This window comes from Poecilia mexicana, unplaced genomic scaffold (assembly GCF_051168715.1).
Source record: "Poecilia mexicana isolate PSO_F unplaced genomic scaffold, ASM5116871v1 scaffold_10, whole genome shotgun sequence".
Taxonomy (NCBI): domain Eukaryota; kingdom Metazoa; phylum Chordata; class Actinopteri; order Cyprinodontiformes; family Poeciliidae; genus Poecilia; species Poecilia mexicana.
This window is the reverse complement of record NW_028263379.1, coordinates 26039009-26062081: the sequence shown is the minus strand read 5'-3', so window position 1 is coordinate 26062081 and position 23073 is coordinate 26039009. Positions and strand designations below refer to the sequence as shown.

General features: G+C 39.1%; 1 pseudogene; it reads right to left on the bottom strand.

Moving 5' to 3' along the window:
- Positions 1–4039: 4039 nt before the first annotated feature.
- Positions 4040–23073, bottom strand: part of LOC148157138 (uncharacterized) — a 35192-nt pseudogene continuing 16158 nt past the window's right edge.

Sequence of the window (23073 nt, the reverse complement as noted above, 5' to 3'; positions counted from 1 at the left end):
GATCAACTCTCGTCTTTCCTCGTCCAAGTCTTTGTTCAGTTTCATGGGGTTGTCCTAATTTCACCCTCTTCCTTTTTGAATTTTCCTCCCTGGCCTCCAAACCTTCCCCTAAACACGTCATTGTTTAGGCTTTCCGGCCCACCTCATCATCCTTTCCCCCTTTTCCAACAACGATCCCATCAATCTCTACTTCAGACATGCTGGCCGATCAAAAGATGCGTCGCCCCCATCATAACATAGAAATGAGATCAATTGGCCAAAGCGTATTTAAAACTATGGCATCTGTTGAGTGGGGGAATGTGAAGGAGGAAGAAACAAATAATGAAAAATGAAGTTAAAGGATTTAGAAGCACACCCTGCATGTCTGCGGAGGAATTTTCAGAGCAGGTCCTGAACGATGGCTCATCATGCTTCGTTCTGCGTGTCATGCATAATTGCTTTTAGATCCGTTCCTATGGAAACTGTGATGCTCTTTCGGCCTGGCAAAAAGGGATGTTGCATCACCTTTGCCTCTTCAGGTTTTGGCTCACCATTATGGAGTTTGGATGCAGTGAGAGGCCCACATGGCACCCAGTTGCTTGGGCTTCACAGGACAAACCACGCAGCTCAGGAGAAATGGGGACTGCAGGAGCTTCATTTTAAGAAAATGTTGAAAGTAAAGCTCTCACAGAAAAAGAGAACGAACAGGCATTGGCTTGTATGTGTGGATCAAAGTATCATGAAGGACAAATTCACCTTGTATGATGAAAAAAAAAACATTTTCTTTATCCAGCTACTGGGCTAACACCACGATAAAAAGTATATTTATGTCTATAGCAAACTTTTATTATAGATGTCATACAGCTGCAAAACAACATTAATACCATAATAAAACAGTGTGCTTCGCTGCAGTCACACAATATTACTTTGTAGCTGTAATTGGTGGCTTCATGTACTATTACCTGTATGAACATACCTCCTAATATATATATACATATATATATATATATATATATATATATATATATATATATATATATATATATATATATATATATATATATATATTTTTTTTTTTTTTTCTTTATCACCCTCTGCAGGTGATCTCTCTCTCTCTCTCTCTCTCTCTCTCTCTCATCCTCTGAGCTCGGTCCTCTACCAGAGGCCTGGGAGCTTGAGGTTCTCAACAGTATCTTGGTTGTGCCTAGAACACTCTAAAAGGCAATACCTATTCTTACTTAAATTAGGTTTGTATAATTTACTCAAGTCTCACTAAATTGTTTATTCAACTCCAGTAATGCGAGTAATGTACATGTTTGGCCTGAGAAAAGTACAAGTCTACGTTATTTTGAGTAAACTGGATGTGACTATTGTTGTTACTGGAGTGAATGCTTCAGCTCAGCGATGCGCAGGAAAGTGCGGGAAGCTTCCAGAACGTTTGTGGACTTGAACATTGGAAGAAGCAGAGCTTCATTAAAGGTGAGTTATTTGTCTTCAGTATATTTTCATGTGTCATGTATGCCTTTATTACTCGCATATATGGTTACAGGTTGATTTTTCTTTAAAAAGATGACGCATAAAAGTCTTTGCAGGGTAATATGCTAATGTTAGCATGGGCTCATGGGTCCAACATTAGCTAAAACTGACACGCCTTTTACTTGAGAGCCTTTAATGTTTTTGTCCATTGTTGTGGAAAAAAACTATTACCAAACACTGTTCAGATAAAATCACTCAATCAGGTTTATTTATGAATTGTGCACAACTCAGAGGAAAATCAATCATGAAGCAGTTCTGGATGGAAAGCTCTGCCAGGCAGAGACAACACATGAGTCTTATATAAAAGGACATTTCTACAATTTTTATGGTGAGAAGTGAAAAATTATCCATACATTTTAAGACATTACATATTCATTCAGTCATTGAAACATTATTGTGTATGATGAAACAAAAACATATACGTAGGATTCGAAAAACCTACCGGCATTCAGACATTCATCCCTTTACTGTTTCACTTCTATTTGGTAGGAAAACTGATCTAAGCTCAGTTTAATTTTGGTGCTACAGCCTAAAGTCACATATCAAGTCATTTAGTTCATTTGTTTAATCTAAATCTTAAAGTCTTATTTTAATGTGGTAACAGAACATAAATGTGTGCATTCCTGATGCGTAATTAACTAAGTCTAAAGTTTTAAACTTATCAGTTTTAATTTTACACACATTGAAGTTAATTTTAAAATATTTCTCTGATGTCTAGAAGAATGAATTTCTAAACTCTTAAACATCCTTAGGAGTCAAACAGCTAAGAATGATCATAATTAAGCTACCCAATTTCATGTGTTTTCTAGGAAACCCCACAAACCCCCCCCCAAAAAAATATATTAGTGCAGTGAAGGCATAGATAAGTGTCCTTTCAAAACCCAACAAGAAAGCGAAGATTTTCCATCTGGAAAGCAGGTAAAGTGCAGAAGCAGGAACACGGATCGTCTGTCTGCTCAGGAGGATTTGTTACCTCCTGTCAGAAAAGTGTAAATCTTCACTCTCCGCTTCGGTCACTCGCCAGTGGACCAGCAATAGTTCTTTGAGTGGAGAGCCTTTCAGAAACATCTAAACTAGATGTTGCTATGGACATCGTCCTCTTTGGTGTCAAATGTTGAAGTTCTTGATAGAGTGAAGTTTTGCTGCTCACTCTGTTGCTGTTTCAGATTTAAAGTCATGATCTAGATGGACATGACAGACAGGTCGTCCTTCACAGTGGTTGATGTGGATCCAGGTTGTTCCTTCCTTCTCGCCCCTCTCCCCCACTCGGTCTCGGCGTTGCTGCAGCCAAATCCTCCCCCGTCTCTCTCCTCCGGCTTCCTGTCAGTCCAACTGGTTTTGGCGTTGGATCTTTGGGTTGTCCAGATCGTCCCTCAGGAAATGTCCATGTTGTCCACAGATGAAACAAGCGTCAACAGTTCAGAGTCGTCTTCTCACACAGCTCCGAAGCACGTTTAGCTTTTCTTCCCCTACGCTGATACTGGACAGCAGACCAGCCGAGGTTGTTAAAGCTCAGCCTCACACAGTTTTCAGTCCAAATGCCCAACAGGAGACTGACAGTTGTCCCCTGGAGGTGATGGAGGTCTTTTTTGTCTTCTTGATCCTCCAGATCTTCTCCATCATTTTCATCAGCTGGATTTGTAGGAGGGACATCATCTGGTCCATGGGAGGACAGGTTTGAGGAGTTGAGGTCAGAGGTCAGATGCACCGCGTGAGGCTCAGACAGAGGGAAGGAGAAAAAGCAAATAGAAATCGATTAGGGTTTGTTTTGTCATTTTCCTTGTTGTTTTCTATACATATACATTTATATTTATGAATCTTATTTAACCTTTTCCGTGATCATATAGTTTTAGTCATTTTTTATCCATCCAGTATTATGGCTCCTGTTTGTGGAACAGTTTGTCAGCGAAACCTGAGGGCTAATTGTTGGTACAGCTCTTAGAGCTGCTTTTAGTATGAAAGGGTCCCTTATAAATAACATCTATTAATTGATTGATCCTTTTAAGAAATATTTTTTTACTTATTCAAACACACAAAAGAAAAATTAAACATATGAAGGCCTGTAATTTATCAACAAAAGATTTATGTTCAGCATTTTATTCCAAGCAATCCACCCTGAGGAGGAGATTGCGTGCTGGAACCACTTAGACCCATTCTTCTTGAATTGGGTGGGATTTCCTCTTCAGACTGCAAACGTCTTCACAGAATCCAACAAGTCAGCTTTGTGGTCGCTCTGCCTCTTAATCCTCTAACAGGGGCCTTTATTCCTGATAAAGGTCTTTACGATTCTCTAAAGGTATGGTTCCCTCAATTTGGAAAACCAAAACTCAAGGAATCACCTGCCTTAGTTACCTTTCTTGCGGCTCGTGTTTAGTCAGGGTGCTGGATTTGGGGTGGAACCCTTCATGCATGGTTAGTAGTTTCCGAGTCTTAAAATCAGTGGTATTTATCTCCTCCTTTGGCCAGCTAGTTATTCCTGCGGAGTCTCTGATTTCTGGTAAGGTGTAGCTGTTTATCGCACGGATCTTGTTCTTGCCATTGAGCTGGTTTCTCAGGACTTGCCTTATTCGTTGGAGGTATTTGGCTGTGGCTCCTTTCCTTGTGACCTCATTCAGGTTGCCATTTGCTTGTGGTATTCCCAGGTACTTGTAACTGTCCTCTATGTCTGCTATTGTTCCTTCTGTGGATGAGACCCATCCTGTGTGGACGACCTTCCCTCTCTCTGTAACCATCTGCCGCACTTCTCTAGTCCGAATGACATCCCAATGTCAGTGCCGTAGATCCTGGTGGTGTGGATCAGTGAGTCGATGTCTCGCTCGCTCTTGGTGTACAGCTTGATGCCATCCATGTAGAGGAGGAGACTTATGGTGGCTGCATTCTTGAGTCGGTATCCGTAGCTTGTTGAAATTTGGAGCCATCCCGTTCTTCCAAACAGTGATGGTGCTCAGAGGGGCTTTCCTCCCCCATTGCTCCTTCCCACCTGCCTCACCCGGAGAGCCAGGCCGCTGCTGCTGGGACCTCTGTCCGTGGAGCGCCGGCTCCTTCGTCCAAAGAGGCGCAGGCGATTCTTCTGTGTGGCTGTGTCCTTGGCGTGCCACCTTTTTTTTTTTTTTTTTTTGCCACCATTTGGATCACAGCCACGGGGGGCATCTGCCTACGCCTGCTTACCAGCAAGTTTCTGGAGGTCCATGTGGGGTCTTTTATGGTGGCAAGGGTGAGCCACATCTCCATGAAGTTTTTTTTTAAATTTATTTTCCGGTGGCTCACCCCGTGCAGCACTAGCTGCATGTCGAGGACCTCCCTTGCTGGCAAGTATGGGAATTGCAAGGAGCCGGCCTTTGTCCACAGGTCCACAGCAGCGCTGCACTCCCACAGAAGGTGCCTCACCTACTCCCCGTCGGGGGCAGATGTCGCGGGAGTGCATGACGGCTCTGACCGGGAGGATCCCATATGTCACCATCCTGGAGTCTGTTTGGAAGGACGGGATGACTCTTGATGATTTGGCTGAGGGGGTTCAGACCTATGCAGAACAGCAGTGGGGGCAGAGAGTTTCCTGGAAAGAATTATGATTCTTTCCAGAGTTTTTGATCTCTGCCTCATTTGATCGACACTTGTGCAAGTGGTTTGCAGTTGCAGTTTTTTTTTTTTTTTTTTTTTATTTACTGCAAACTGCAAACCACTTGCACAAGTGTTCACTGCTGTTCTGCATCTGAACCCCCTCAGCCAAACCATCAACAAGACTGGCTACGGATACCGACTCAAGAATGGGGCCACCATTCATGTTACCCTAACCCTCCTCTACATGGATAACATCAAGCTGTACACCAAGAGCGAGCGAGACATCGACTCACTGATCCACACCACCAGGATCTACAGCACTGACATTGGGATGTCATTCGGACTAGAGAAGTGTGGTCAGATGGTTACAAAGAGAGGGAAGGTCGTCCGCACAGAAAGGGTCTCACTCCCAGAAGGAACAATAGCAGACATAGAGGACAGTTACAAGTACCTGGGAATACCACAAGCAAATGGCAACCTGAATGAGGTCACAAGGAAAGGAGCCACAGCCAAATACCTCCAACAATAAGGCAAGTCCTGAGAAACCAGCTCAATGGCAAGAACAAGATCTGTGCGATTAACTGCTACGCCTATGGATAAAAGCAAATTTGCAATTGGTGTATTTTCTGGATCTCAAAAAAGCCTTCGATACCATCAATCATGACATCTTACTAAAAAACTGGAAAGGTATGGAATTAGAGGGGTGGCATTAAACTGGCTTAGCAGCTACATTGGACAAAGGAAAAAAATGTGTAAAATTAGATAATCAGAAATCAGATTTACTAAACATAACTTGTGGGGTTCCCCAGGGATCAGTGTTGGGACCTAAATTATTCAATTTGTATATAAATGACATAGTCAAAGTGGAATCAGAGCAGTGCAATGCCAGTGGGAGAGCATTCCACAGCTTCGGGGCCAGTACCTGAAATACTCTGTCACCACGGGTTTTAAAATAAGTTCTGGGTACCGTCAGCAGCATCTGATTAGAAGATCTCAAAGTCCTAGGCGGACAGAGAGGCTTTAAAACATCCAGTATATATTTGGGAGCCTCACCATGAAGAGCCTTAAAAGTCAAGACCAACATTTTAAAATGAGTCCTAAAATATACAGGAAGCCAATTCAATGAGGCCAGATCAGGAGTTATGTGAGCTGTTCTGTGGGTTTTAGTTAGAAGTCTGGCTGCAGCGTTTTGCACAGCCTGCAGGCGAGCCATAGAAGATTTACTTATCCCCACTAAAAGGCTGTTACAGTTATATTGGTACATCTTTAAATGTCATGTGAAGTGGAAACAAGTTGTCTCGTTTTGATGTTTTGACAATTAATTGATTATAAATTAATAAGTATGAAAGGGGCAGGACATTATAAGACATTTTATCTCCTACCTGCTCCTTTACGAACAGAAAATATAAAATTTGCATGTCACTTGGTCAAAATAATTTTTTACCTTTTATTTCTTTAGTTTGTTTCATTCTATTTTTTTTTTGTTTCTTTCTTGGTTGTCTTTTCTGTCTGTTTGAAATAAAAATAAATAAGTAAATAAATAAATAGCTGGCCAAAGGAGGAGATAAACACCACAGATGTTTAGACTCGGAAGCTACTCACCATGCATGAAGGTTCCACCCCAAATCCAGCACCCTGAGACTAAACACGAGCCGCAAGGAAGGAGGCAGAGGACTAGTGAGTGTGAGAGCCACTGTCCAGGACGAAACATCCAAGGTCCATAAATACATCGAGGACAAAGCCTCAACAGACAATGTGCTCAGCGAATGTCTCAGACAGTGGGGAACAGAGGACGAGGTGCTGGAGGAACCATCATGGGAGGACAAGCCCCTACATGGGATGTACCACCGACAAATAACTGAAGTGGCTGAAATCAGGAAATCCTACCAATGGCTAGAAAAAGCTGGACTCAAGGACAGCACAGAGGCCCTCATCCTGGCTGCACAGGAACAGGCCCTAAACACCAGAGCAATAGAGGCTCAGATCTACCACACCAGACAAGACCCAAGGTGTAGGTTGTGCAAGGAGGCCCCTGAGACAGTCCAGCACATAACAGCAGGGTGCAAGATGCTGGCAGGGAAAGCGTACATGGAACGACATAACCAAGTGGCAGGCATAGTGTACAGAAACATCTGTGCAGAATATGGACTGGAAGATCAAAGTGGGGAACACCCCCAAAGGTGGTGGAGAATGACTGAGCCAAGATCCTGTGGACGTCCAGATCCAGACAGACAAGATGGTAATGGCGAACCAACCGGACATTGTGGTGGTGGATAAAGAACAGAGGAAAGCCGTTGTGGTGGATGTAGCAATACCAAGTCACCAGGAAAAAGGAGCACGAGAAACTGGAGAAATACCAGGGCCTCAGAGAGGAACTGGAAAAGACCTGGAAGGTGAAGACCACAGTATCATACCATACCATACCATCTTTATTTATGAAGCACTTTATACACCAATAAATTGATTAAAAACAGAAGAAAACTGACCAGCAGTAGAAGGGTTAAGAACACAACAGAACCGAGCTGCAGCGCGTGCTTTAGCTTTAGCTTCAGCTTTAGCACAGGACAGGACAGCGTTATCTCAAATAAAACAGGAATAAGGTGTGAAAATAATGAGTCACCAATCGCTACATTAAAAACTAGTTGACCATAAGATAAAACCAGATCAAGACTGTGACCATGCTCATGGGTAGCACCAGTCACAGTCTGCACAACATTAAAAGAATCGATAGCATTAAGAAATGACTGAGCCATAGGTGAAGTAGGACAACCAACATGAATATTAAAATCATCAACAATGAGAACTCGGTCATACCTTGGCATGATATCAGCCAAGAAGTCAGAAAAGTCATTTATAAAGTTTTTGTTGTACTTTGGTGGCCGATAGACCACCGCACACAGCACAGTGTGAGAGCTGCTGAGTTCAAATAGGCTAAACTCAAAGCTACTAAACGAGGCCAGAGGCAACTGTCTACAAGTAAAACAACTTTTAAAAACTGTCACTATTCCTCCACCGGACCCCAACATCCTTGGAGCATTAAAATAGCCGCAGTTCAGCGGTACAAGTTGATTAAAAATGCTGGAGTCACCCAAACCACTTGTCAATGATTCTGTTATAAATAAAACATCCAATCAATGAGAGGAAAAGAAATCCCTAATGACCAAAGTTTTATTTGTCAGCGACCTGGCATTTACCAAACCGATCCTGGCAGAAATCGGCGGGTCTACACCATCAGCTGGCGTCCGGTACTCCCGGAAAGAGGCCGCAGGTTGCTAGGATTCACTCTGCGTCTACAGGGCCGAGCAGCGCAGGGACCACACGATCCCAGGAACAGCATCAGACATCTCAGTCCGGAAATGTGCAGTTCTAGGCACAGCTAAGATACTGCAGCTCCCAGGCTTCTGGTAGAGGACCCAAGCTCAGAGGATGAAAGAGTCCACCTGTGGAAGAGTGAGAAGGGAAATTATTTATCTATATATACGTGTATATATATATGACTCAACAGACATTCAACACAAAAATAAAAATCTTGATTTATACTTCCTGGCAGTTCATTACCAGAAAAAAACCTGCTTCTTAACACCAAATTAATAATAAGTTACATAGCTTATAAAACATAAGCTCTTTCAAAATACTTCTTCTCTGCTTAGACACAAGAAATTTACAGTTGGTAAATTTTGCAAAAGTGAAAATCAGATGTTTACTTTGTGGAACTTGGTTACCAGAAAACGCGATCATCTCTTAGCAACAGATTAACAGATTAGCAACAAAAATTCTTATTGTTCAAAAAACATAAGATTTCTTCTGCTCTTTTGAAATACCACTTATTTTATACTTGCTAAGAATTGTCCAGTTGGTGAATTTTGCAGAAAAGTTAATTATTTTTGTCATTAGTGGTAAATATATTAACACACATTCAACACAAAATTAAAAATCTCAATTTATACTTCGTTGCAGTTCATTACCAGTAGAAAACCCGCTTATCTCTTAAAGCCAAATTAATAATAAATTCTATAGTTTATAAAACAAGATCTTTCGAAATAATGCTTACCTGATTAGATACAAGACATTTACTGTTGGTACATTTTGCAAAAGTAAAAATCTGAAGTTTGCTTCGTGGCACTTAGTTACCAGTAAACACACTCATCTCTTAGCAACAGATTAGCAACAAAAAATGTTATTTTTCAAAAACAAAAAAACAAAAAAAACAAAAAACATAAGATTTCTTCTGCTCTTTTGAAATACTACTTATTTTACACTAAAACGAATTATGCAGTTGGTGAATTTTGCAGAAAAGTTAATTCTTTTTGTCATTAGTGGTAAATATATTAAACACACATTGAACACAAGTAAAAATCTCGATTTATACTTCGTGGCAGTTCGTCACCAGTAGAAAACCCGCTTATCTCTTAAAACCAAATTCATAACAAGTTATATAGTTTATAAAACATAAGATCTTTCGAAATAATGCTTACCTGATTAAATACAAGACATTTACCGTTGGCAAATTTTGCAAAGGTAAAAATCAGATGTTTACTTTGTGGAACTTGGTTACCAGTAAACACACTCATCTCTTAGCAACAGATTAAAAGATTAGCAACAAGAATTCTTTTTGATCAGAAAATATAATCTTTCTTCTGCTCTTTTGAAATACGACTTATTTTATACTTGTTAAGAATTGTGTAGTTGGTGAATTTTACAGAAAAGTAAATTTTTTTGTCATTAGTGGTAAATATATTAAACACACATTCAACATAAAAGTAAATATCTGATTTATACTTCGTGGCAGTTCGTTACCAGAACCCCCCCCCCCCCCTGCTTATCTCTTAAAACCAAATTAATAATAAGTAATATTGTTTATGAAACATAAGCTCTTTCGAAATACTTATTCTCTGCTTAGACACAATAAATTTACAATTGGTAAATTTTGCAAAAGTGAGTTTCCTTTGCGGAACTTGGTTACCAGAAAACGCGATCATCTCTTAGCAACAGATTAATAGATTAGCAACAAAAATTCGTATTGTTCAAAAAACACAAGATTTCGTCTGCTCTTTTGAAATACGACTTATTTTATACTTATTAAGAATTGTGCAGTTGGGGAATTTTGCAGAAAAGTTAATTTTTTTGTCATTAGTCGTAAATATTTTAAACACATTCAACACACAAGTAAAAATCTCGATTTATACTTCGTTGCAGTTCGTTACCAGTAGAAAATCCGCTTTTCTCTTAAAACCAAATTAATAACAAGTTATATAGTTTATAAGACATAAGCTCTTTCGAAATAATGCTTACCTGATTAGATACAAGACATTTACCGTTGGCAAATTTCGCTAAAGTGAAAATCTGATGTTCACTTCGTGGCACTTGGTTACCAGTAAACACACTCATCTCTTAGCAACAGATTAGCAACACAAATTGTTATTGTTCAAAAACATACAATTTGTTCTGTTCTTTTGAAATACTACTTATCTTACACTATTTAACAAGAATTGTGCAGCTGATGAATTTTGCAGAAAAGTGTTTTTTTTTAATTGCCATTAGTGGTAAATATATTGTAAAACAGACATTCAACACAAAAGTAAAAATCTGATTTATACTTCGTGGCAGTTCGTTACCAGTAGAAAACGCTCATCTCTTAACACCAAATTAATTATTCTGTTTTTTTTAGGTGTAGAGCAATAGGTGTCTTACATGCATTGCATGGAAGCATTGAAAACAGTGTTAACATTGGTGTTTATGCTATGACAAAGATGGATTTTGTTTATTACAGGTTACTTCTGAAAGTGCTTGATTTAACTCGATTTTATTTTGGGGTATCTGAGTAATAAAGACTGTACTCAAATGCACCCCAGATTTTTCAATTAAAAGTAAGTAAAATGATAAGATTATTTTGATTCCCCAATAAAATATCAGGCTGCAATGATTTGATCTACCAATTAAACTATAATACGTAGCTAATAAGTCAAACATAACAAACTATGGCTCAGTTCAAAGGGTGTAAATAACAGTATTTTGTTGATTACTCCATTGCAGTGATGGAGAAAGACTTTATAACTGCAGATTACATCAGTAGGCAGGACAAATTCAGGGTATTAGGGATAATTCCTACTCACTTACACTTGGTGGATAACTGAACTCTGCTCCCTGACATTGTGGATCAACTTAAGAGAAGCAGCTTCCTGAATTTGGACAAGGTCGCTTTTCTGTTCTCTGTTGCTTTTTCCTCTTTAGAGAGGCCAGCAGCATACCTTGTGTGTATTTATATTACTATTTGTTTGAGATTCGATTAGATTCAGAAGACTGCTTATAGCAATAGCAGGTAAAACAAATGTAATGAACTCAATCAAGAGGTGCAGTTTTTAATCATGACTTCACACAAATAGCAGATTTTAGCATAATGCTCATTTACAATGCAGATATCATCTATCTATGCGTTTGTGTCTCAGTTAGATATTTCAGTAAAACTTTGTAAAACACACATACGCAAGTTTTTTTTTGTTGTTTTTTTTTCCATTTCTCAAGGGAAAAATGGAAATCCAAAGCAACTTACCTTTAAATTAAAAAATAGTTACCCCGTAAACCTAATAACGCATTTTGCTAACACTGGGAAAAACTACTAATGATACATGGTCAGTTATTTTTTTTAAATTGTTATAGAGACATTTTGGCAGGCTCTTTTTTTATAGTATTGTTTTAATCTAGTCACAATGGAGAGTTTAAGAGCAAACAACCTGTTTAAGGTCATCCTCTCAATAAGAGACTTGCCAGTATATGCTTTGTGCCAAATGTAAATAAACAAACCATAACTAAACTCAAACACAAGTAAAATGTTCCCCGGAGTCGACTTGAGACACATATTTTAGGGAGCAGAACTGACAGCAGCAAAAGACAGTGGCAGGAAACGCCTACACAAATACTCAACAGATCAAGAGTAAATACATATCGGTGTCTGTGGAGGAGCTGCAGAGATGCTCTGTCCAAGTATGTCTTGTGCAATCCCTTTTACAGGACAGTGAAAAACAGTGAAAAGTGTGAAAGAAAGTCCTTTATATGATCTGTTGATTACTTTTAACTTGTATTGTGAGGAGACTCATCAGAACTGAACAAATACACACACAGCTTTTTCCTACGTAGTTGCAGGAGAGAAAATATTACCTTTTTAGATGCTCTGTGTGTCATTAAGAAAAAAAAACCAGAATCACCTGAAGCAAAGCTGCATGCTTCTGCTTTGGATTTCATATTGGAAAGTCCAATATTTTTGTTGTATTATTTGAGTCATCAGTGTTGAGGGGTGCACACATCAATTAACATGGCGGGGACAGGTTCCAAGAGTCGCCGGAAAGTTCACAGGTTCAGGCTTATCTCCGGCTGGCAGCTGGACGTGGATGAAAAAGCTTTAATACCCACGGCTGCTGTGTGATAATAGCCACACTCTTGTCACTTCTCACCTCTCTCACCCCGTCGTTCTGCTTCCCTTCTAAAAGCTGCTGGCGATTAGCTGGTGGATGTAAAACGCACATTGTCTGTCCTCTCTCTCTCATCAGTCATCTCAGGCTCATCTTTCTGCTGCTTTCTTATTTTTTTTTTTTACTTTAAACGGTCAGGGTAATTATCTCTGGTTGTTGTCAAAAAATAAATAAAATAAAGAAGTCATGGGATTCCAATTGTGCATGTCTCCGTATTGTCAAACACGCATGAATCGAAGTGACTCTGCTTCAAACCGACGTTTTAGATCGTTTTTTAAACGCACTCAGCTCGGTAGCTCGTCGTCCGTTTCATTTTGCCGTGAGATGTTTGACCGAAAGGAAACGGTGAATTCAGTCGTGGACAAGTCAAAGCTACATCCATGATGCTGAGCACCTAAAACTTTTAATAGGTAGAGTCCAGCTTCCTTTCAAAATGTGGCCTCTGAGGCGGACATCAAAAGAAAATAAGTTATTGATAAAAACGGTTCGACTTCTCGTGGCTGTGTTGACCCTGCGGTCTTTCATCTATTGAAGCAAAATTGTCGTGTCCAAAGTGTCTCATTTGACCAAATCCTTTCATCGGTGTCCTTTTTTTTATGCTTTCTTTATTTATTTGTTTTTCTGTGTGGAATGATGAGATGAGCAGAGTCTTTTATTTGGGTGGCTGAACCTATCCGACATGAGACGCTATTGGAATAAAAGAAAAGTTCTATCAAAGTGTCTTTTAGACAGATTTCTGCATATTTTTTTATGACTCCACAAACAATGCGTGCTTCAGCGGTTGGCAAAACAGTGGGAATTAATTTGCTGTTCACAAGTCAAACAAACAAAAGCAGAGGACAATTTCCCATAGCAGTAAAGAAAAGCTTTATCTCCTCAAATACAAAAAAATAAAAAATAATTTAAAGTGCTAGTTGGTGTCCATGTACACAGCTCTGGAAAGAAATTAAGAGACCACTTAAAATGATCAGTTTCTCTGATTTTACTTTTATGTTTGAGTAAAATCAACATTGTTCTTTTATTCTACGAACTTCTGACAACATGTCGCAGAAATTCCAAGCAAAAATTTTATATTTATTCGCAGAAAATGAGAAATAGTCAAAATAACGACAAAGATGCAGCGCTTTTCAGACCTCAAATAATGCTAAGAAAACAAGTTCATATTCATTTAGAACCAATAATACTAATGTTGTAACTCAATAAGACTTCAGAAATCAGTATTTGGAGGGATAACCTTGAGGTTTTCAATTGGGTTCAGTGCAGTGGGCTCCTAATTTTTTCCAGTGCTACATATACATGTACAGCCATGTTGGACCATCAATATATATTTGCTTTTAATTGCACTTTCAGTCCATCTCGGTGTTCTATAAACTCTGCTTTCCTGCGTTTTTGTTGCTACATTAAACATAAATTATTCCATGGTCACCAGTTGTACTGAATACAGCTAAATACTTCTGAAAGACAAAAGTGAATAACAGCACAGAGGAGAAAAGAGGACAAAAAAAAACCTGAGGTATTTTGATTGTATTGCATGTGCTTAGCAACACTAATTCTCTACAAGTTATATATTTCATCCAGGTAATTAAGTTTTTGCAAAGAAATAGCAGAACAAATTGAAAAACTGACATTTATAGAGGATGCATGCAATTTGGTTTGTTCTATATGATCAGAGGTAATGATATAACTTTAGTCTCTCTTCTTTTTGATTCTGCTGTAGCAAGAATGGACAAATCCTTTAAGCCACCAGTGTCAAACTCCATTATTTAAGGGCCAGTTTGTGAGAAGTGAGAACAAACCTGGATCACATAATTAGATCATGAACAGAACTCTGTAGATTCAGGCCTTTGATTCAGATGTGTTGGATTTGGGACACATCAGAAGCTTGTAGGAAACGGGATTTAAATGCCTAGAGATTGACACCCCTGGTCTAAAGTCAGTATGATAAGATCAACTGTGGATGTTACTCAATACAAGAGCTGTTCTCCTCAACAAATGTCTGCATCTTTGTTACACAATAACTGAGCATAGTTAGGGATCACATGTAGTGCATTCAGATGATTATTTTATTGTTTCTACGTATGTCAGTACTAGACAACCACAAAGCCCATGTACTGAAGTTACAAAAAACTGTCCCTTTCTGAGTCCCTCAATCCTGAAAACACAAAGTTGGGTGATTTTTGATTGTACAAAACACTAGAACGGGTTCAAAGAGATTTGAAGATTTGAGGCTGAATGCACACTTTCTGGAACGAGCCCAGCAAATACTTACTGGCAAGGTGGGCAATAAGCAATTATCTTCGTCCTTAATCCGTGTGATTACAAGCAGCTAATTTGTTTTAGGACAACATGGGGAATTGCCCAGTTGTGGGCACAAAACCAAATACTTATGGCTGCCAAATGCTTTTATTCTATTAGTTTTAGTTTGGATAAAAAAAAAATTGCCTTGCAACAATGCACAGCTTCTACGAGGAAAAGGTACATTTTTGTCTTCCTTTCAATCACATTATGAGACGCCTTCCTTGACCAAGGTTTTATTTATTTATTTTCCTCTTAGAAGCTGGACGACAGCCTGGTAATGGCTTGTGTTGGTTCTCCTTTGCTAAACCCGGCTGTAAATCCCACAGACCCTGGGACCTGAACCGTCCGTCTAAAAGCTTCCATTAGACAAGTCTGAAGTGTGGCTGCAGCCAGCAAAGCAGAGCTATGACTAACACAATGTCATGCACGGCAGTGGAGTGTGCAGCTTAACTTACACTGGGTTCACCATGCAAGAAAAAAAAAAAAACAGAACTAGCTCCAACTGTAGTTTGAGCAGAGATATTTTAAAATGCAACCCTGAATTCATATTAGATACACCTCAGAAAGTAGGAATCAACAACATGATTTGTTTTTGCAGCTATCAGTCGCCCTCTGGCATAATTCTGGTAGGAAGTTTTATTCTTTGCAATTGGTACATTTCCTTCAAATTTGGTATATTTCTGATCTTTAAATTTAGTCTAATAGAGTTGGGATTACGTCTTTGGCAAGGCCAGCTCAAACGTTTTACTTCAGCCAGTCGAACGGTCGATTAGCTCCAGCTTTCAACCTTCTAGTTGGTTTGCTGAGACGGATTTCAATAATTCTCCATCTGTTTTGTTCACAGTAGTTTGTGCAAAGCTACAGTGCAGCTAAACAAACTGAAAACTTGGTAAGAAGTGGTGAGACTCGATTCAAATGTTTAATTGAGTTAATTTGCAAGGTCTGTAATTAATTAATCACATTTTAAAATAAGCAACATTTTCAATTCTAAAAGCCTTTTGTCTGCTAAATGAATGAACAAACAGACACATGAACTCAACAGTAAATGTGTGTTTTCTTTTTAGTCTATCATTTAGATCAGGGGTCTCAAACTCGAGCCCTTGAGGGCCGCTGTCCTGCAACTTTTAGATGTGCCTCCGCTGCACCACCTGAAAATAATAATTAGGTCATTAGCAAGCCTCTGGAGAACTGATCTCCACAAGGAGGAGGTAATTAAACCATTTCATTCCAGTGTTTTGTACCTGTGGCACATCTAAAAACTACAGGACAGCGGCCCTTGAGGACTGGAGTTTGAGACCCTTGATTTAGATGATTTAACCATCATATTGGTTACACACATTCAGCTGTCAAGTGCGAAACCACAACCACTTCTTTTAAAAAAATATTTCTTTAGAAATGTGGATTGCGGATGCTGACCTTAGCGTCGGGGACGTTTGCCACTGCTGCAACATTCTTCTCATGTCGATGGTATTTCAGGCTTGAATAGCTTCAGTAATAGGCCAACTGCTTTTTGAACAACTTGAACACAACAGAAATCTTTTCAAGCATATAATCAGATAATTTTGCAAAACCAAATTTAACCCCCCAGTGGGCCAAGAGAAGCTGCATTGTCGTCCATCACTGTTTGTGGATGCTGCTTGTGCGTCAGATTCATAGGGGTACCAGAAACACAATACAAAGGTTCCAGCTTAGGACTTTTGAATATCGTCATCTTCCTAAAATAAAGGTCTAATTAATGTTTTGCAAAAAGTGATTTTGGCACACAAAAAAATTAAACCCTGATAAACTTTTATCTCTATCTTATAGACTATGTTAGTTCTAAAAGAGTGAAAAAGTGTATAAAAGCGTAGACTGGAAATATATCTGTCAGTCATCTGTACAAAATAACCAACAGGAACTAATGTTTAGTTACTAAAATTACCAACGTGTTTGACATGAAATGAAAGTTTACGAATTTGAATCTGACATTTTGAACCTTTGCTACTTAATGTTTTACCTTTCCTACTTATATGCTAATGTAATAATCCTTGATGAACTCACAGCATCTGTTCCTGCAAGGAATTTTATTTCATTTTGTTCAGAGTTATTCTGTAAAAGTAACTAAATATTAACAAAAGCGAGATTAAACCAGTTGGATTTTATTAATAATTAAGTGCATCTGTTCTGGTGCTTTCTTCAAACTTTTTCTTCAGTTTTGTTGGCTTAAGACGTATAGGGTTAGATATTTTTGAAGTGGAGTATAGAGTATTAATAAGATGACAATGTATTACCTGGAGTAGACCAAAGGTAAAGCAACTTTAGTTTAACAACCTAGCGAGAGCTTTAAATGAAAGAATAAAGTTGACAACAATGTAGTGGATCCTCGCAGAAAAATGTTTTAAGAAGTCCTCAAACTCAAAACTTTGAGAATTTTACATTTATTAAATGTAAGATACTCAACTTTTCTAGCTCTCTGGCAACTTTTATTGGTAAGTTCTTGCAAATGTCAATACTATATTACAGTGTATAGACTTTGAAGACAGGCCATGATTTACCAAAAAAAACCTACATCTGTGCATCTGTTAATGTATGCAGTGTTTTTGTACTAATCTTTATCTAGAGAAAAACAAATACAGCCGGAGCCGACAACAAATAACACTTAGATGTTAGACGCCTTCACCGCTGTGTGTTTTCCAGCTATGCTCTATCATTCTGTCACAAGTGATTTATGATTTTTCTCTTTTTTGGAGGCTCAGTACATCACTATCAATCACTGTCAACGCAATTATTTGCCATTGCTGTTGCAATCTATGTGGCTTTTTCCTCCTTCGGGCCAAATTTATGTTTATTTTTTTTCCTTTGTAGGGCTATTTATTCAGTGGCGGCAATGAATTTGTAAAACAGCATCGACTGTCCAACAAAAAGTGGAATATTTAATTTGCACAGTGAGCCAACACAGTCTTCCCAAAGAGTTTATGCTGCCCTCTTGTTGCTCCTACTGTGAGGAAGAGGCGAGGCTCCTTATTGACAGGTGTTACGAATGTGAGTAGAATTGAAAAAGCCAAGTAGACAGCGCAGTATTGACGCACAACCTCGGTAAGGTGAGGTCTGATGCCATACATCTGAAACATTAAAAAAAAAGGCTTAAAATGTAACCCGAACACAGGGGATCCGCAGACCCATCACTGTCAAAAAGACTTTGGCGTGAAGTTTGACAAAAAACCCGCCATCAGCATCGCAAAGGGCATTATTTACTAGCCAGAGGTACAACCGAGCGGTTCATTAACAACTGAGCAAATTCAGGGTTTTTGCTGTTTTACTCTTTGAAATGAATGAGAAATGAATTAAATAAACCTCAAACCAAAAATGTGACCTGGGTGCAGACTTCTGGAAATTAAAAAATAAATAAATAAATAAACACATTTCTGATGCTCTTATTTAACATTGTCAATTACTTTAATTATTCAACATGATTAATTAGGCCCAACCAACCAAGGTCATAAAGTAATTCATTATATCATAATACGTCGGTGAGCATTATGTCAACACAAACTCTAGAAGTCATTTTAACTTTTAATAGTAATAATGGTTAACTACTACTAATACTAATAATAATAATAATAATTATGATAATGATGATATTGAATATAATAGCAAAATAAAAATGCAAAATAACATTACGAAGTTTTTTTTTTTTGTTATTTAGAATTGATTTATGAACACAGCTCTGATAACTCTTACTAATTACTGGAACCTTAGTAGCAAACTGATTCAATAAATAAAAAATAAATAAAGTTCTCATTCATGAGCAGTTTGTTTCCTGGGATGCCGTGCGGCTCAGTCAGCGCTGCATGTGCCATGCAGCAGCGCCTGCCATGCAGCAGCGCCTGCCATGCAGCAGCGTGTGCCATGCAGCGCGTGCCATGCAGCGCGTGCCATGCACCGTGTTCAGAGGCTGCGGTGCTGGACTCAGATGTCCTGGGTTCGGTTCAGGGTCTGCATGTCGTCTCTTTCTCTCTCCTCCCAATCTACCATTTGCACGTTTCTTGAGACGTGTGAGAAGCAAAGGGAAACCTAGCATTGAAATTATTTTGAGCATAGGTCCTACACTTGCTTCTTCAAGTCTCCAAGATATTTAAATAATGGGATATTGTTCTAATTCAATGGCTTAAGTCAGTTTTAAGCCTTCTGTAAGTAAATGTTAATGTTTTCCCTCTTGCTTTTCTCATATTCTAGCCTTTGTCTATTCTCTGTATTTCTCTGTGTTCCCTTTTATGTCAGCTAGTTTTGTCATACTTAGTGGTATTTTATCTAGCTTACCTCATTTTCATATTGGTACTTTGGTAGATATTTAGGACTAATCTAAACATAGAGTAGTCATAAATACAGACTATTTAGGACTATATTTAGTGCTAAATAACTTTTGTTAGCCATTTCTCTGATAATAAAAAGAGAAAATATACTTTTTAAGATTCTTTATGTTTTATTGCTTTGTCACCGACAGTGATTGATTTGTTTGTAACCACTTAGTTTAATCATTTCAGCCGTGCTCCCACAAATAGGTCAACGAAAACGCGTCTAAGAGTGGAGCCTGAAACTCAGTCTTCCCTTCACTGCTAATCATGGCTGACTGGCATATCGGCCTCCTGATTAACCCTGGGTTTCTGTATGCGGATTGAACCCGCTGACAGCCATCACAGAAAAGGTGACGCTGGGAGACGTGGCCCTGCGTCAGCTTTCCTATGTTTTTTCTTTTTTTTTTTTTTCATGCCATTCTTGCTTCTTCATCCCAAGTTGAAAGAGGAACTGAACTGAGGGAGGAAGGTCAGCCTGGAGAAAATCAGTGTGGGCTGACAGGGTGAGGATAAAGGTAGGATGGATAGATGCTGCTGCCAGGTCCTGTCACCAATGACAAATGGAAGAAGCAAAGATGAAGCAAGTAAGACATTAGAGAACAGTGATGTGGTGAATCACCACTATGAGAGCAAGTGTGTGTGAAGCAATGTGTATTTGGACCAGCAGGTGTTTGTGTGTACCACTGTGGGTGCTTTGAAAACTGTGTGGGAGAAAGTGAATGAAAAAGAAGAAAGCCTTGTGTGTGTGTGTGTGCGCGCGTGTGTTCAGGTGTGTCCTCATGCTGCAAGTTGCCAATCTTGACAGCAGCCCTCCAAAATGGGAGAGTGCTGGGAAATTGATTTAGCTGGTGTCTGAGCGCGACAGAGATGAATCTGTGTGTCTGATTACAGAAGAAAAATGGCAAAACACCAAAAGGTAGAAAAGGAAGAGCAAAAATACCAAAATAAGAAGTTGGCAAAGGGGGGGTTAACAAAAAACAGACAGAGAAAAGCAGCAGATAAGGAGAAAAAAAGCACTTTGACAGATAAATCAGTGGATGGAAATGCCTCGGCATCAAATTGCTGTGGAGGCTCGTCATCGGCCCTACAACTCAAAGGCAAAATGGATTTATCACCTCATCAAGTACAGTTGACAATGCATTCATATTACTGACTTTTCAGACAAACAATTTCACTTTCTTCTCGCCACTATGAAACGGACCCCACCGTTGGACACTCATTGATTTGCAGATAGCATTGCAGACAGAGGTGTGTTTATGAGAACAGTGAGTAACAGCTTTTAGGCCTGGTGGGTGGGTTGTTTTCAACTTCGGAACCACGGTTGTACATGAAACTTTTTGACATATTTTACCTCTTGTGTGCATATCTCTCACGCTATGCTATATTGCTTCAAATTTCACAACGCTCTCCTTTTACAAACGCTGAAAAAGCATGAGTCATTTCTGGAAGAACTCTAGTGCTCTAGTTGCATTTTAGCATGCTTTCCAGTTAGCTACAAATACCCAGAATGCACTCCGGTGTGATGTCCTTGGGCATTTCTTGTGCTATTTTTTCCAATTTCAGTGTTGTTTTCTGATGCAAGTCCTCTATAACTGTGCTACAGCATTTTATTTTTATTAGCAGCTTTTTATTAGCAATGTGAAGTTTTTTTTTTTTTTTTTTTATGTGCAGTGTGTCCTGCCTGAGTTCCCAGCAGCACTTTTGACCTTGAAGCTGCTTATAAAGACAGTTTTATAAGCAGAGAATTCATTCATCCAAACTTAAAAACTGGTTTGCTTAATTACCACCAGTTTTCCCACTTTCCACCCAGTGGGATTTACAGACCGCATCTCATCGGCTAAGCATTTTAATGGGGGGTAACAGTGAAGGCTGCTGCGTCTGCCTCAAACAACTAAAAGAAGGATTTTATTCATATTTTTGCAATATGAAACTGCAAAAAACGGTTTCAAATTAGGCCTCAAAAAATGGCAAGACCACGTCAAGCCTAAGCAGGCAATCTGTATGCAACTTGGAAGGTCAAAACCCAAATAAAATGCAATTCAGCCTATCATTTCACAGACAGCGTCACATAAAAATGAGCTTTAAATGAATTTATTTTGCAGCGATAAAACCTCAGATCTGCTTCATAGCTTAATAAAGTTAGTGTCGGTACATCAGAGTAAACACAGCAATCAGGACGTTCATGCCTTTTTTTTTTGTGCAACTTTTTTTGCGAGTCTATTAATGATTTATTATTGACACTTCTTGCATGCAAAATCAAAGACCTTTTTTTTCTCCACAAGGTTTTCTTTGTTTGTATACTTCACAAACGATTTAGAAGCTTACCTCGCATCTTGCGTGTTCTCTGCCAAGCCAGAGTGTCAGCAGACGCTCGATGCCTCCACACACAGATCAACATATGGCTGCATCCGGGAAAGTGCACTCTTGTGCATAATAGCACAGCTCTACCACAGAACACGGGCCTGTAAAAAGGTCTTGGGTAAGATGAGCAAGTGTTTGACATAAAGCATTGAAATTATAATTTATTTTCCCTCCACAGCTTCAGATGTAAAGGGAGTGAAATGACAGATAAACATTGATACAGACTCATAATTAATTCATCCACTTTTAGGAAATTAATGATGTCCATAAACAACAACTAAAAAAAGATTAAATGCAAACAACGTGATATACTTCAGGTATTTATTTGTTAGAATGATTAAAGGAAGTTCTGATGTAAAATCGACTTTGTTAAGCTTTATATCTTGCGGTAATGTTATTCCCTCATCAAAATCATACCGAGAGTGTTGCTTTGATTTTCTCATGCATGTTCGAGAAAGCCTTGAATTTCCCCTGGCAGCCATTTGGGGCTAACCTGAACACTCGCTCATACAAAAAGCTCTGCTTATTTCCACAAACTCCTTCTTAGAGCTGCAGCCTTCAGCCGAGCTGAAGAGGGTAGGAATGTAGATTTTGACCCAAACGGATCCCTTCCGCACCTCGGCACAACCAAGACAAAAGCCATGCTGTTGTTTCACTCACCTGTCCATTAATGTGCTTTCAAGCTTCTTCAGCAGTTGCTTTTTCTGGCCTGTCCTCATTGTGATGCCTCATGTCAGCAGACTTCTCTGTGACTTACTATGACGTGGCCAAAACATGACGCTTATGTAGTAAAATTCCCTTTTTTTTTTATTGTTGTAATGCACGGGTTAAATTTTCCAAGAAACTGAATTTTGACGTTTTCATAAGTCATTATCTTTCAAATGAACATTACTAAACACCTGCCATGCATGGCTGTGTCTGCAGTGAATTTGAATAACAAGATGAGTTTCACTTTTTGAATTGAAAGTTGCATCCCAAAAAATGAAATTCTGCTTGAGGCTTTCTACAACCTTGATCTAGATTAGATAGTCTTACAAAGGTATACCGTATTTTCATCTGCAATCATTTCTGGCAATACATTTTTACTCACCTGGTCTAATTTTCCTTGCAACTCTTTACGTTTTATAAAAACAGCTCTTTTATTCTTATTCTCAGACGCCAAGGCTGAATTTTAGCTTTGCTGAAAGTGGGTAGGTTACTCTGCAAATTAAATCTCACAAGTGGCCATTAATCAGATACTTTAGGAGAGGTGTCTGATGTCGTTGCACTTATCATGTTGATCACATACACATGATGAATCTCTGTGGATGGTTTTGCAGTCATGGCGGCCAAGGATAGGATGCGTCTCTGTTCGCTCTTAGCTTCAGGCAACCCATCTGTGAGATCTACCAGAGCTTCTCTACAGAAACATGCATGGAGCCAAACTGAGCCCACAAGTTCTCACATGCAGCAATCAAGGCAATACAGAATTCAGCCTGCTCTGACAGCAGCTTCTTTTGCTCATTTAGCAACAACGGTTTTGTGTTTTGGTCGAATTAAAC